The sequence below is a fragment of the Camelus bactrianus genome, chromosome 30, assembly GCF_048773025.1.
Source record: "Camelus bactrianus isolate YW-2024 breed Bactrian camel chromosome 30, ASM4877302v1, whole genome shotgun sequence".
Classification (NCBI taxonomy): Eukaryota; Metazoa; Chordata; class Mammalia; order Artiodactyla; family Camelidae; genus Camelus; species Camelus bactrianus.
In genome coordinates this window covers 1,798,158-1,810,493 of record NC_133568.1, presented here as the reverse complement: position 1 = coordinate 1,810,493, position 12,336 = coordinate 1,798,158, and the positions used below count along the sequence as shown (strand labels likewise).

Genomic DNA, 12,336 nt, shown 5'->3' with positions numbered 1-12,336 from the left:
TCTGTGAGTTCTAATTCTTAAACTTTCAAAACATAAAACAACAAAATTACAACCACTACAAACTCATACAGCACATCTTAAAATCTAGAGCATGCAAAATCTAAATATTACTGCAAACGGTGCTGTGAGGTAAATAACTGCCGATACTGTAAACAAATCTCAGTTATAGAAACACTGAAGATATTCTTTCCTTTTTACACTAAAATGTGGAAACCTGGGGAAAAGAAAATAGTTTTTGTTGCTGTAATTTATCTATAAATAAAAGAATAAAATACTGACCATCTTAACATATAGAAATTTTACAGAAAAACAAAAGAAAGGTGTTAAATTCATATTAATGAATTTCATATTCATTTATAAATTACTCTAAGGAAAACTCATACAATCAACATAATGCAGTAACATAATACAAGCAACCTGTTATATTTTATTTTGACCGGGGGGAGATGCCATTTTTTAAAAAAAGGAAGCAATGAATTTGCCAATGTCTGACTATTATCAGGCAGCTAGGGAAACATTTTATACTTGACTGGAAAAGTGCAAACAGGCATGAATTAAACTGCTGGCACAACCTTAGTACAGCATCCTAGTCTAATTATTATAGGAAGTTACATCAAGGAAAGAGCTTCCCTACCAATTTTTTTTTATCATTATCAGCTTCGACATCCGAATAGAAAAGGATATGAACTAGTGAAACATTAATCAATCAAGGGAAGAATAAACCTTAAATCAGTAGGAGAATCTGCATATATCTATACACCTACAGGTATGTATGTGTGTATAGGAATTTCTCATAAGAATTACATAGTGAATCTGTCTTATGCTATGTACAGGGGTAACTAGTCACTTAATCTTTTTAGTCTTAAGATTCATCACTAGAAATGAAATAACACTTGTTGAGTATCTGCAATATGCCCATCACTCTGTTAGATGTTTTATGTAAATTATCTCAATCTCCAAAAGAATCCTACCAGATAATTAGTATTTACTTCACATAACCAAAACTCAGTCACCTAAATTTGAATCCATTGGCCAAGTCAACCAAATTCCAAAGCTCTTTTCCTTTACTACATGGTACTATGTATATATAAACATGAATGTGCACAAATATTGTCCACTACATGAATCATGACATAGCAATGGGACAGCTAGAGAGTACTGTCTAATTTTTTTCTACATAACACACTTCTGTAGTGAGAATTAGTTCAATCATTCATCATTAAGTGATGAGGTCAGTATAATGTGAAAGTCACATTGGTCCAGAAAGAATTGTTTCCAGCATAGTAATGTTTTAAACCCATGAAGGATGAGCTTTCTCACAGAGTCTTAGCAATATATGATGACCTTAAGGAAAACACATGACAATCCTGTGGAAGACGGTGAACAGAGGACAGTTAATGGCTTCAAGAACTGCTAGGATTTCTACAATGTTAGACTATCTGGCTGAGCTGTGAATACAAATAAGCCATGAAAATATTTCCCCATGTTTACTTAAAAAAAAAAATAAGACGGGAGTATCTAAAGAAGAAAGTCTATATCCTGGATCAGAATTTTTAATTTTGACAATTTATCTTTAACAGAATTGAATGCCCTCATGGAACTACATTTCAAAGGAGACTAACTGATATTGGGTGCAAATGTTCAGCTACACTAGAATTTTATGAGAACTCTTACCAGTTTTGCTAGTACATAGATTACAAGGCTGCATAGTTCTGAGTTGCTTGTCCTTATTTTTAGGGTATAATTTTGCAGAAATTTAGGGTTTTTTTTCCAGAGACACATATATTGCTTTACAAGAGAACTGCCTGTATTATGGTATTGTAGAAAACCTAGTTTCACCACCAGCTTTATTCAGACCTACTCTAAGTTCTTCAGTATTTGCTGTTACAAAGTAAAACCAATCTACACTGAGAGGTTAAATAAACTTTATTGCTGCTAAACAATTAAGAATTACTTTGTCAAACCAAATCATTGCCCATTTTTATTTTTACTTTAAGAAATAAAAAGAGTTGGAGTGATATATTTGAAATAAAAAATAGAAAATAACATTTTAAAATACAGATTATATTAACAGAAGTAGAATATATGATCTCAAAATTCTCAAAATTATGCTAAATTAAATGTAAATTCTAGTATATACTATGTACTAAAAATATTTTGTCAGTCAAAAAAGATGTTTAATTCCACAAGGAAGATGACATTCATTACAATAATAATATAGGTTTTTCCCTTAGAAGTAGTCTACAGACAGCATACTTGAGATTATTTTCTTTATGAAAATGTCAAATTATTAAGGAGAAAACAATATTTACCAATACTGGTCACAGAAAATACACTTTACTAAATTGGCTTCTTCATTTAAATCTCAATCTGTAACGTGTCTAAGATATCACTAATACTTTAAGAATGTCAAATCCTAATCAAATTTTAACTCTAGTAAAGTAAGTTACTAAAAGTTATCAATATTGAAATTTATTAAATTTCCACTATGATAAAACAAAATAGGAATCAAAATTAAACAGTCCTACATAAAATAAAATGTTTATTTAACAACTAGAGCTTATACTGCTCAGTTAGTGTTTTACTATCCTCATTGAGATGACTGAAGATTTCAGAACTAGGCTTCTGTCAATTTTCTACCTCTCAATCTCAAAAGGCTTTTGTTTCTTGATTCCTCCTTCCCTCCTGTCTGTGAAGAAAAAAGTGATCCCTATCATTCCCAAGACTGATATCAGTCCTTTTGATTTTGTCTACCCCATATCTCCTCCAGAAACTTGCTCTTTTAATCATCTCCCTCCTGCTTAAAATTTCAATTGCTTTAATCTCATTTGTCTCTCTTTCCATGAATATTATTCTTCCTAAATTTAAGAGATAATGTTGTTCCATGAAGCTTGCCTGTGTTTTGTGTATTCAGATACCCTGCTGTAAAATGTATCTCTTACTATGACTCACAGTAAAAAAAAAAATCTTGAAAGTTACTAAACTAATCTTGTGCCTTCATTTCATAGATGTGAACATTGAACCCACAGATCTGATCTATCAAAATTCACTCATTCAGTAATAGAATCCTTGGCCTTTCAATTCCCTCTATGGACAGACCTTTTCTTTACTTTTCAAAATATGTCATGACATGGTGTCTTTCAGTGAAGACCACTTATCATTATCTTAAGGTTATCTGTCAATAGATGCTTTATGCTAATATTAACTGAAAATTCAAGTTACTGGTTCCAAGCAAGGTCAGAATTCTGGGCCAAAGCTATTAACATCTCCATTTTGTTAGTGAGCATCTCTTTTTTTGTAGGTCCATGAAGTGCTATTTTTTTTTTCTGTCACCTTCTCCCTTTCTAGGTCATACCTCAGATAATGCTGTCTGCCTTGGAGATCAGACTTCATCTTATCTTGTGTGTCTGACTGTAGAGGAGAAGGCAAATGAGTGTATTTTCCCAGTTTTCTAGGATGCTCTTTATCCTGTGGGGTGATATATTAGAGATACTTTACAAAATCGTATGCTGTTGGGAAAGTAACAGGACTTTCCTTACCCTGTGTGCAGGCTGGAAAAGATGGTCAGTGGTGGGCGTGGCAGTGGCAGCCGCATAGGCTTCCTGAGCCATCAGCCAGCAGGGGGCAGCACTTCCTTTACTGCTAGTGGAAGGGAGGGAGAGAGTGTGTGTGTGTGTCTGTGTGGCCTTCCAGTACATTTGCAATAACTGTAGTATGTGCTTTAGTATGTTAAAGATCTCTTCCCTTCACTCTTGAAATAATTTGATTTCTTTGAAGTTGATTTTTGAATAAAGATCTACATAATTAAATTAGTTGTATTCAAAGAAGTTTAAAAACCCTCCCATCTTTAGCAACAACTTTACCATGATTTATCATCATGTTTGTTTAAGGACCATTTAACATTGTTTTTGTAATAGAAGAAAAAACATTTTAACTTTCAAAAATAAATTTATTATTTTCTAATTATGCATTTATTACATTTATTTTGAAGTAAAACCTGTAATCTTTAATCACTTAGAATAATCACTGTTAACATTTTTCTATGTGCAATTTTTAATGTATAAATAAATTTTTAAATATTCAGCTAGACTGAAGCAATATGCTGTATACCAGAAATTGACACAACATTGTAAACTAACTGTACTTCAATTAAAAAAAAATCTCCTAGAAGAAAACATAGACAAAACATTCTCTGAAATAAATCTTAGCAATGTTCTCCTAGGGCAGTAAACCCAGACAATAGAAATAAAAGCAAAAATAAACTAATGAGACTTAATTGAACTTATAATCTTTGCACAGCAAAGAAAACAATACACAAAACAAAATGACAACCTATAGAATGGGAGTAAATATTTGCAAATGATGAAACTGACAAGGGCTTAATTCCCAGAATGTTAAAAAAAAAAAAAAAAACAGCTGATACAACTTATTAACAAAAAAAAACAAACAGTCCTATCCAAAAATGGGCAGAAGACTTAAACAAGTAATTCTCCCATGAAGACGAAAAAATGGCCAATAGGCTCATGAAGAAATGCTCAGTATTGCTAATTATCAGAGAAATGCAAATTAAAACTACAATGAGGTATCACCTCACACCAATCAGAATGGTGATCATTCAAAAGTCCACAAATGATAAATGCTTGAGAGAGAGTTTAAAAAAGGGAACCCTCCTACAGTGCTGGTGAGAATGTAGTTTGTTGCAGCTATTATGAAAAGCAGTATGGAGATTCCTTAAAAAACTAAAAACAGACCTAACCTATGACCCAGCAATCCCACTCCTGGGCATACATCTGGAGAGAACTCTAATTCAAAAAGGCACATGCACCCCAATAGCAGCACTATTTACTATAACCAACCTAAAATGTCCATCAAAAGATAACTGGATAAACAAGCTGTGGTATATTTATATAATGAAATACTACTCAGCCATATAAAGGAATAAAATAATGTCATTTGCAGCAACATGGATGGACTTGGAAATCATCAGTCTAAGTAAGTCAGAATGAGAAAGAAAAATACCATATAATATCACTCACATGTGGAATCTAAAAAAAGAATAAAAGACACTAATGGACTCATCTACAAGACAGAAAGACACTTGCAGACATGGTAAACAATCTTATGGTTACTGGGGGAAAGGGGATGGGGAGGGACAAATTGAGAGTTTGAGATATGCAAACATTAACTACTATATATAAAATAGATTTAAAAAACAAATTTCTTCTGTATAGTACAGGGAAATATACACAATATCTTGTAGTAATCTATAATGAAAAAAGTGTGAAATGAATATATTTGTGTATACGTATGACTGAAACGTTATGCTGATCACTAGAAATTGACAAATTGTAAGTATAATTTTAGAAAAGCTTAATTGACCAAAAAAAAAGTCAAGAAGAAAAAATATATATATGTGGATGTATATTCAGCTAGATTCCTAGTCTTATCACTTAATTTGTAAGGGGAATGATTTTTTTCCCTCTGCCACCTTCTTACAGGTTAATGCTTTGGGAGTCTCCCTGGGCCTTTCCATCACATCTCAGTGTGGAGACTGTCCGCACTTCCTGCTAGAACTTTGGTGTTCTTGTGGCTTTAGTTACTGTCTCTATGTTGGGATCCAAATCTGCATCTCTAGTCCCTAAGGCTTTTTTATATTCTTCTAACTGCCTGTCAGAAATTTTCAACTGGATGTTTTATAGGCACCTCTTCATGTAAATCTTTACTCTCCCCTGGGGCTTTTAGTTTGACCTACAAACTTTTTGCAATCATGTTGGTGTATTTCTCTCTTTTCACCTTACTGTCCTACATTGTTCTCTCCCACCCCTTCTGGGCTGGTTTCCTAGCTTCTGAGCATCTCCTCCCTTCACCTTGGCCTGGCTACTCAGATGTCAGCTTTCAGAGCCTGATCTCTGGGAAATGTTTTTGAACTCCTCTTTGACCTCCTTAAGACTGGGTCAAGTGTTTCAGTGTACCCTGTGATACCTTTTTCCACCATAGCATTTGTCACTTAATATAGTATTATTTTTGCCTGTTTACTAGACACAAACTTCTTATTCACAACTTCCTAACACGTAGTCTGGGGCCTGGCACTTAGTAGGGACTTAATAAAAATTGGTTGGATAAGTGAGCAGTATTATGAAATGTCCCCAGTCTAATTAGCTGTAATTAGTCTTCTACAACATTATTTTTAATGTCTTTGATGGTATTGGCATTTAATAGCATAAAGGTTCACCCAGTGTTTGGGCATTTTCCTTTCTTTTTTTCTTTTGAGTACAGCACGAATGGGTTTTCATAGCTCAGTGTTCAGAAGAAGCCTCCCCTTTACTTTCTCATGAGAGACTCAGCTGAGCTTAACATGCCTGGGTGGTGCACCTGATTAGGATAACAGAACCGGAGCTGTTTCCCAGCTCTCCTGTGTCCTGCTTTATTGCCCTATTCAGCTGCTTATATAGCTCTTATGAGAACTTCATACAAGCTTCTGATTATTTTTTAATTTACCTACCCTCAGACTCAATGGAGGTTAATTTAACAGTCTCATCCTCTCCCAACAGGGTGCTCTTAGCTAATAATATGTTTGAAAAGAATTCTCTAACCTAACAACCTCCCCATATCTGTTTAAATTTTGTTGTTGAGACATTTGTGGAGCTGGCTCTTATTTATGATTTCCTCTTAGTATTTTGCTAATACCAGGGTAAGGAATTGGCCCTTGTGTACAGAATGAGGTACTTTTCTTTGGGTGGTTTCTGACCGGCTAGCAGTATCTGGCCCATAAAAAGCGGCCTTTACCCCCACTCCACACTTCTCTAGCCATTCCTTTCCTGGTTCTCTTGTTTCCTGAATATGTATTTCCCAGGTGCTATTTTGGGCCTTGTTTTTTCTTCATCTTCATCTTAAAACAATTGCAAAAATTATTGACAAATTTTACTTCTTGGTTATCACCTCAGATTGCAGTTGCTTCTTGCATATCCCATAAACCTGAGAGTGAGGCTTAGATAACTCAAGTATCTTACATGATTAACTGATTAAGCGGGGCTCTTTTCCCTTCCTTCACTGAAGTTCTGAGTTTCTCCTGTATTTGTAGTTTTTGAAGACTGTGACTATCACTGCTGTCATCTGGGCTTTGAACCTGGCCAGATCATGCCAGTTTTATTTTCCATAACATTTCCTGAATATCTCTATGAGGCACACCCTACCACCGTCAGTTCAGGAATGAATTGTCTCTGACCTGCTCACCACTCTTCCATCTGACCCCTTCCTCCAATGCCTTGTGAAGTTGCACATTCACAGGGAGCCTCGGGGGCTTGTCTTTCCTAGCTCTGCAATGTTAACCACCTGTTGCAAATTGCATAGCCCTTAACATTCCTACCAGTTCTGCCCCTCTTTATCAGGACCTGGCAGTGCCTTTTCATGTGAATTCTCTGATTCTACAACTTAAGCACCAGATGAAGATCTTTTGTAACTTTCTTTCAAAATTGTTCCAAGTTTAAATAGACCCTTGGCTTTCAGCTATTATCTGCTGTTTATAAACAGTGCAGTGTTTTTTGACTGGAGACCGTGGGCTCTTAAATACTGGTGCACCTCTAGAAAGATCCAAGTATCATTTGGAATTGTCATGACCTTGTCGACAGTCTTAAGTGAGTAGGCCATGGGACCAAGGTCAAAGTTCACAATAACTTGCATGTGTGTGAGGTGGGAAGTAAATGTATGCATGTGCCAATAGCATGAGAAAGTATTATGAACAATACGCATGCGCGGGCATAATAAAAAGACAAGCGCATACGCACGAGGAAGCGCTTCACCTGCTTGTACTGCGATAAACTGCTGTTTTGCTCCATGTCAGCTCCTCACGCATCATGTCAGCTCCTTGTGCATTTTTCCACTTGGGCAGCTCACCTCCTCGCATCCCTCTCCAGCCTCCCGCGGCTGACAGACCTAAACCAGTATTTCTCAGATTATTTCTAAGGCTGCAGTTTTGCTCATGCTACTTCCCTGTACCCCAAAACTATTTGTATTCCCGCTGCTTTCAGAATGTTTACGTAAATTCCAGATAGCCTGGCATTCTGGGTGCATTACATTTTGGCTTAGAACTGTTTCCAACCTCATAACCTGCCATTTTACACCATATTCCTGGTATACCTCCTGTCACAGCCAGATAGGTGTATCTGAGGCCCGCTGGTCTGGGGTGCCCTGTTCATTCCCTCTCCCACACCCTTCATCCTCTACGTCATAAACTCTTCAGTTCCAGCTCCATCATAAGCCTTCTCTGGCATGCCCAGATGAAAATACCACACTTATCACCTCTAACACCTAAAACTATGTACACTGGATGATAGTTTTTTCTATGCACTGCTCCTACTCACTGGATGTTCTCACAGCAGGACTTTATATCCCTACAGCACCCAGCAAATAATAAGCACTTGCTATTTTTTTGATGAAGAAATTGTCACTTAATCAGTTGCCACCTGTGATCCACCTGTTTGTAAGTTGAGACTACTGTGGATTCATTGGTTTAGCTCCACACTATGAAAGTCTTCTTTGTGGAAAAACTTGTTCATAAAGGTGAAATTTCCCTTAGCTCACCATGATTCTGTTCCGCTAAACTTCTAACTCATTTTGAAGTTTACAGTTAGGGCATGAGAGTCAAAGTGAGCCTGTGGGCATATATATTTTTACTTGATAAGTTGTAGAAATTTACTGGTATATTGAGAAGATGATCAGACTAGGACTCAGAATACAGACCTAAATTTGAGTTCTACATTTCCACCTAAGCTAAGTCATTTAAAATCTCTTGGTCTTAGTTTCCTCTATAAGGGAAAAGTTGCATAAGATAGTTTCAGGTGTCAGTTTGCAATGAAAAAGCCTATATAAATGCTTTTGAACAGGAGGCTGCAAACTTTTTCTTTAAAGGGCCAGATTGTATTTTAGGCTTTGCTAGCCATAGACTGTTGCAGCTCCTCGACACTGCTATTAGTAGCTTGAAAGTGGCCATAAACAATATGTAAACTAGCATTTCACTATTTTATTTATGAGAACATTACTATAGTTTCATTTTTATGAAATTATAAAATAAGCAATACTTATCTGTGCTTGAAAAAAGTTCAAAATTATGTCTGCCTGTAGGATGGTGGGTGTGGGGATTGACAGCGTAGGGACATGAGAGAGATTTATAGGGTGATGTTAATGTTCTCTATCTTGATAATGGCTTGGATCATATAGGTTGAACTCAAGTAATGGTACACTGGAGGTTTGTGTATTTCACTGAATATAATTTGCTTTCTCAATTTTAGTTAATATGCATGGAGTGTTTAGGGGTAAAGTGTATGGACATCTGCAACATGAAATGCATTAAAAACAGATGGTGAATAGATATAAAATAAATATAGTAGACTACTGTAGAATCTAGGTGGGTTTATGGATGTTCACTTACATTTCTTCTAACCTTTCTATGTATTTGCAAATATTTCTAATTAAATGTTGCAGAAAAAATAATAAATGAATATATTGATATTTTCCTTGACTTCCTTCTACCTGTCACAGATTCTTTCCTGCAGGTAATGATTGCTTGTCAGTTTTCCTACCAGTGCTTTTCCAACACATTTATGTACGTCTGTCTGTATCTCTGTATGTGTGTGTGTATAGATGGGTCTATGTGGAATATGTAGGAATCATTTTCTTTTCCACTTTTACATGAATAATAGGAAGAATGTATTTTCTTGAACTTATTTTTCCCCACTTAATGTCTTGATTGTGTTTCCTTGTATTTCCCTATATATATTATACATGTATATTCCTTTGAATCATTGCAAAATATTCCACAGTGGAGGGATATATATCCAAGACTATATATATATTTCTTGGTGATATATATTTAGATTTTTCCATTTTTCTCTTACAAATTGCTGCAGAGCAATTAGTAAAAGAAAAAAACTATTTCTCTAGGGTAGACACTGAGAAATGGAATCACCAGGCTGTAGTATATGTTTATTTTTATACTAATAGATTGTCCTCCTGTAAAGCTGTACCAGTAGTCCCTCCAGCAGAGATTAAATTACCTGTTTCTTTTCAACTTTCTGAGCATTGATTATCAATTTAATTTTTTTTTTTTTGCTAATTTGATAGGATTCTGGTATCTGGTTGGGTTAATTTGCAGTGTCTCTGGTGACTGCAACTGAGCATATTTTTATGCTTACAACATTTCCATTTCTTTACAGTCCTGTGCTCATCTTCTTGCTCTCTTTTGTCTTGTAATTCCTTTATTTTAGAAATCGTACTTGTTTTAAATTAATATTTTCATTTTTATGGGCTATTCCTAATCATTTATCCCAAAATATATTGCATAATCTGCCATTCCTCATTATTTCAATTACCAACTGTGTTGCATGCATAACTCCATTTTATATGGATCCTTTCCTAGACACTGTTCTGTTTTGTTAATTTCTACCTCTGTTCTGTGCCATTATCACACTGTAGTATGTAAGCTCTATGTAAGTGTTTGTAAAATAAAAGTAATGTGTGAAGTTTGTGTGAGTACCGTCTCTCCAATTTTGGCATCTGTGTAGTATTAGCTTTATAAAAATCATTTAAGTAAACTTGCAGAAAAGTAAAATATGTGTAGAAAAATAATGTATTTCTTGAAAATTGGGAGAACCAACTAAAGACATTTGGACATTAGAGATAGAGTTCTTTTTATTTTTTCTAAGAACTCCTGATTTGAAAATGTTAACCAGCTCTTACTTAGATGGTACCAGTAGGTCTTACTGCTTTCTCTTCTCACCGTTGCTTTATGTATTTTTCTTGTCTCAGATTTTTTAAAAGAAAACTTTAAAAAATGAAAAATATACAATTACATTAAATTTCTGGAATTTAGTCTATGAGATTTGTCCTTTTTCTCATGTTAGACAGATAATATATAAGAAAGTTTTCTCCCCCCAACCAAAAAAAAAATATATATATATGCCTCTAGAGGGCAGCATTCCTCATACAACAGATATGACAAATAAAAAAAGAATTCCACTGTCCTAGAAGTTTCAGAAACAAAAGATAAACAAGCTTTTACAAGTTTCTTTCTTGTAAGATGTCTCAGAATCTTTAACATACTATTGTGCATTATGACTCATCAATGGGCCACTATTATGGTACACAGTGTTTCCTCAAACTTAATCACAGAAACCTTTCTTCAAGGACCATCTCTAGTGACTACTCCTACAGAATGCATTTGGAAACAGTCTAGTAGAGAAATTCTCTAGTTGACAAGTTTCAATTCCTTTTTTTATTCATAGACTTGCACCTATGATTTTTAAAACAGGTCTTTAGACATCCCCCTCTATTCACAGATCATGACTGAGAATGGAATAAGTATTTACATTTATTTTGGGAAAATCAGAAACATGGAGAACTTACTGCTTGACTTGCTGAAAGGACAACAGCGAAAGAAAGAAAAGAAGACAAATAAAAAGCAGAAAAGAAAGAGAGAGAGAGAGAAAGGCTGGTGCTATAACTAGTTGAGAGACTTCTAGCTTTAAAAACCACAAAGCAGTTGAGGTATGCATAACAAAACATTTTCATACTTACCCAAACTCAGAATATTAAATACTTGAACTCCATTAACCTCTTTCCACAGTCCATGTCAACTGAAGTTAAATTTCCTAATTTAAAGATCTGTTGTAAGCCTGATGAGACCTCTATAGATCTCTATAGATGAGATGTTCTTAAATTGTAACTTGTGAGAGAGCGCTTAAACAAAATTACTCCCCTCTTTTGTTGTCATTTGGTCTTTCACTGAAATGATGAAAGCAGGTTTAGAATATAGACATGCCCCCACTCCCCACGTACTCCTGCAGAATACTTGGAGAATAATGGGGGATGAGCCATGACTTCAAATATAATACATGTGTCCAAATGTTTGATTACTAAATAGCCTTTTTCCATAAACAATGTTTGAATTTTTTTTTTTAATTTTGCATGACTATGAGGCATGCCACAAACACAATGCAAGTACAGGCATACCTTGGAAACACTGCAGGCTCAATTCCAGACTACCGCTATGAAGCCAATGTCACAACAAAGCAAGTCACAGGAATTTTGGGGTTTCCTAGTACATATAAAGTTATAGTTACAATATACAATAGCCTGTTAAGTGCACAATAGCATTATGTCTAAAAAAATACATACCTTAATCAAAAAATACTTTATTGTTAAAAAATGCTAATCATCCACTGAGCTGACAGTGAGCTGCAATCTTTCTGCTGGTGGAGGGTCTTGCCTCCATCTTGGTGGCGGCTGACTGACCAGGGCGGTGGTTGCTGGAAGCTGAGGTGGCTGTGGTAATTTCTAAAA

The 12,336-nt window shown here is 35.2% G+C and overlaps 1 protein-coding gene and 1 long non-coding RNA gene across 8 annotated transcripts in view; one reads left to right on the top strand and one right to left on the bottom strand.

The window, feature by feature from the left end:
* Positions 1–5,029, top strand: part of LOC141575639 (uncharacterized) — a 39,905-nt gene extending 34,876 nt beyond the window's left edge. For all 3 annotated transcript variants that reach the window (XR_012503329.1, XR_012503327.1, XR_012503328.1), the window contains one exon: positions 658–5,029. This is a non-coding gene — a long non-coding RNA (uncharacterized LOC141575639). The remainder of the gene's footprint in view (positions 1–657) is intronic.
* Positions 1–12,336, bottom strand: part of LOC141575634 (junction-mediating and -regulatory protein-like) — a 189,197-nt gene that overhangs the window by 136,585 nt on the left and 40,276 nt on the right. For 3 of the 5 annotated variants that reach the window (XR_012503314.1, XR_012503318.1, XM_074355324.1), the window contains one exon: positions 11,251–12,330. The exons of the other annotated variants lie outside the window; for them this stretch is intronic. The gene's annotated coding sequence lies outside the window, so the exon portion shown is untranslated. Of the gene's footprint in view, positions 1–11,250; positions 12,331–12,336 lie in introns of those variants that run through there. 5 annotated transcript variants of the gene reach the window in all.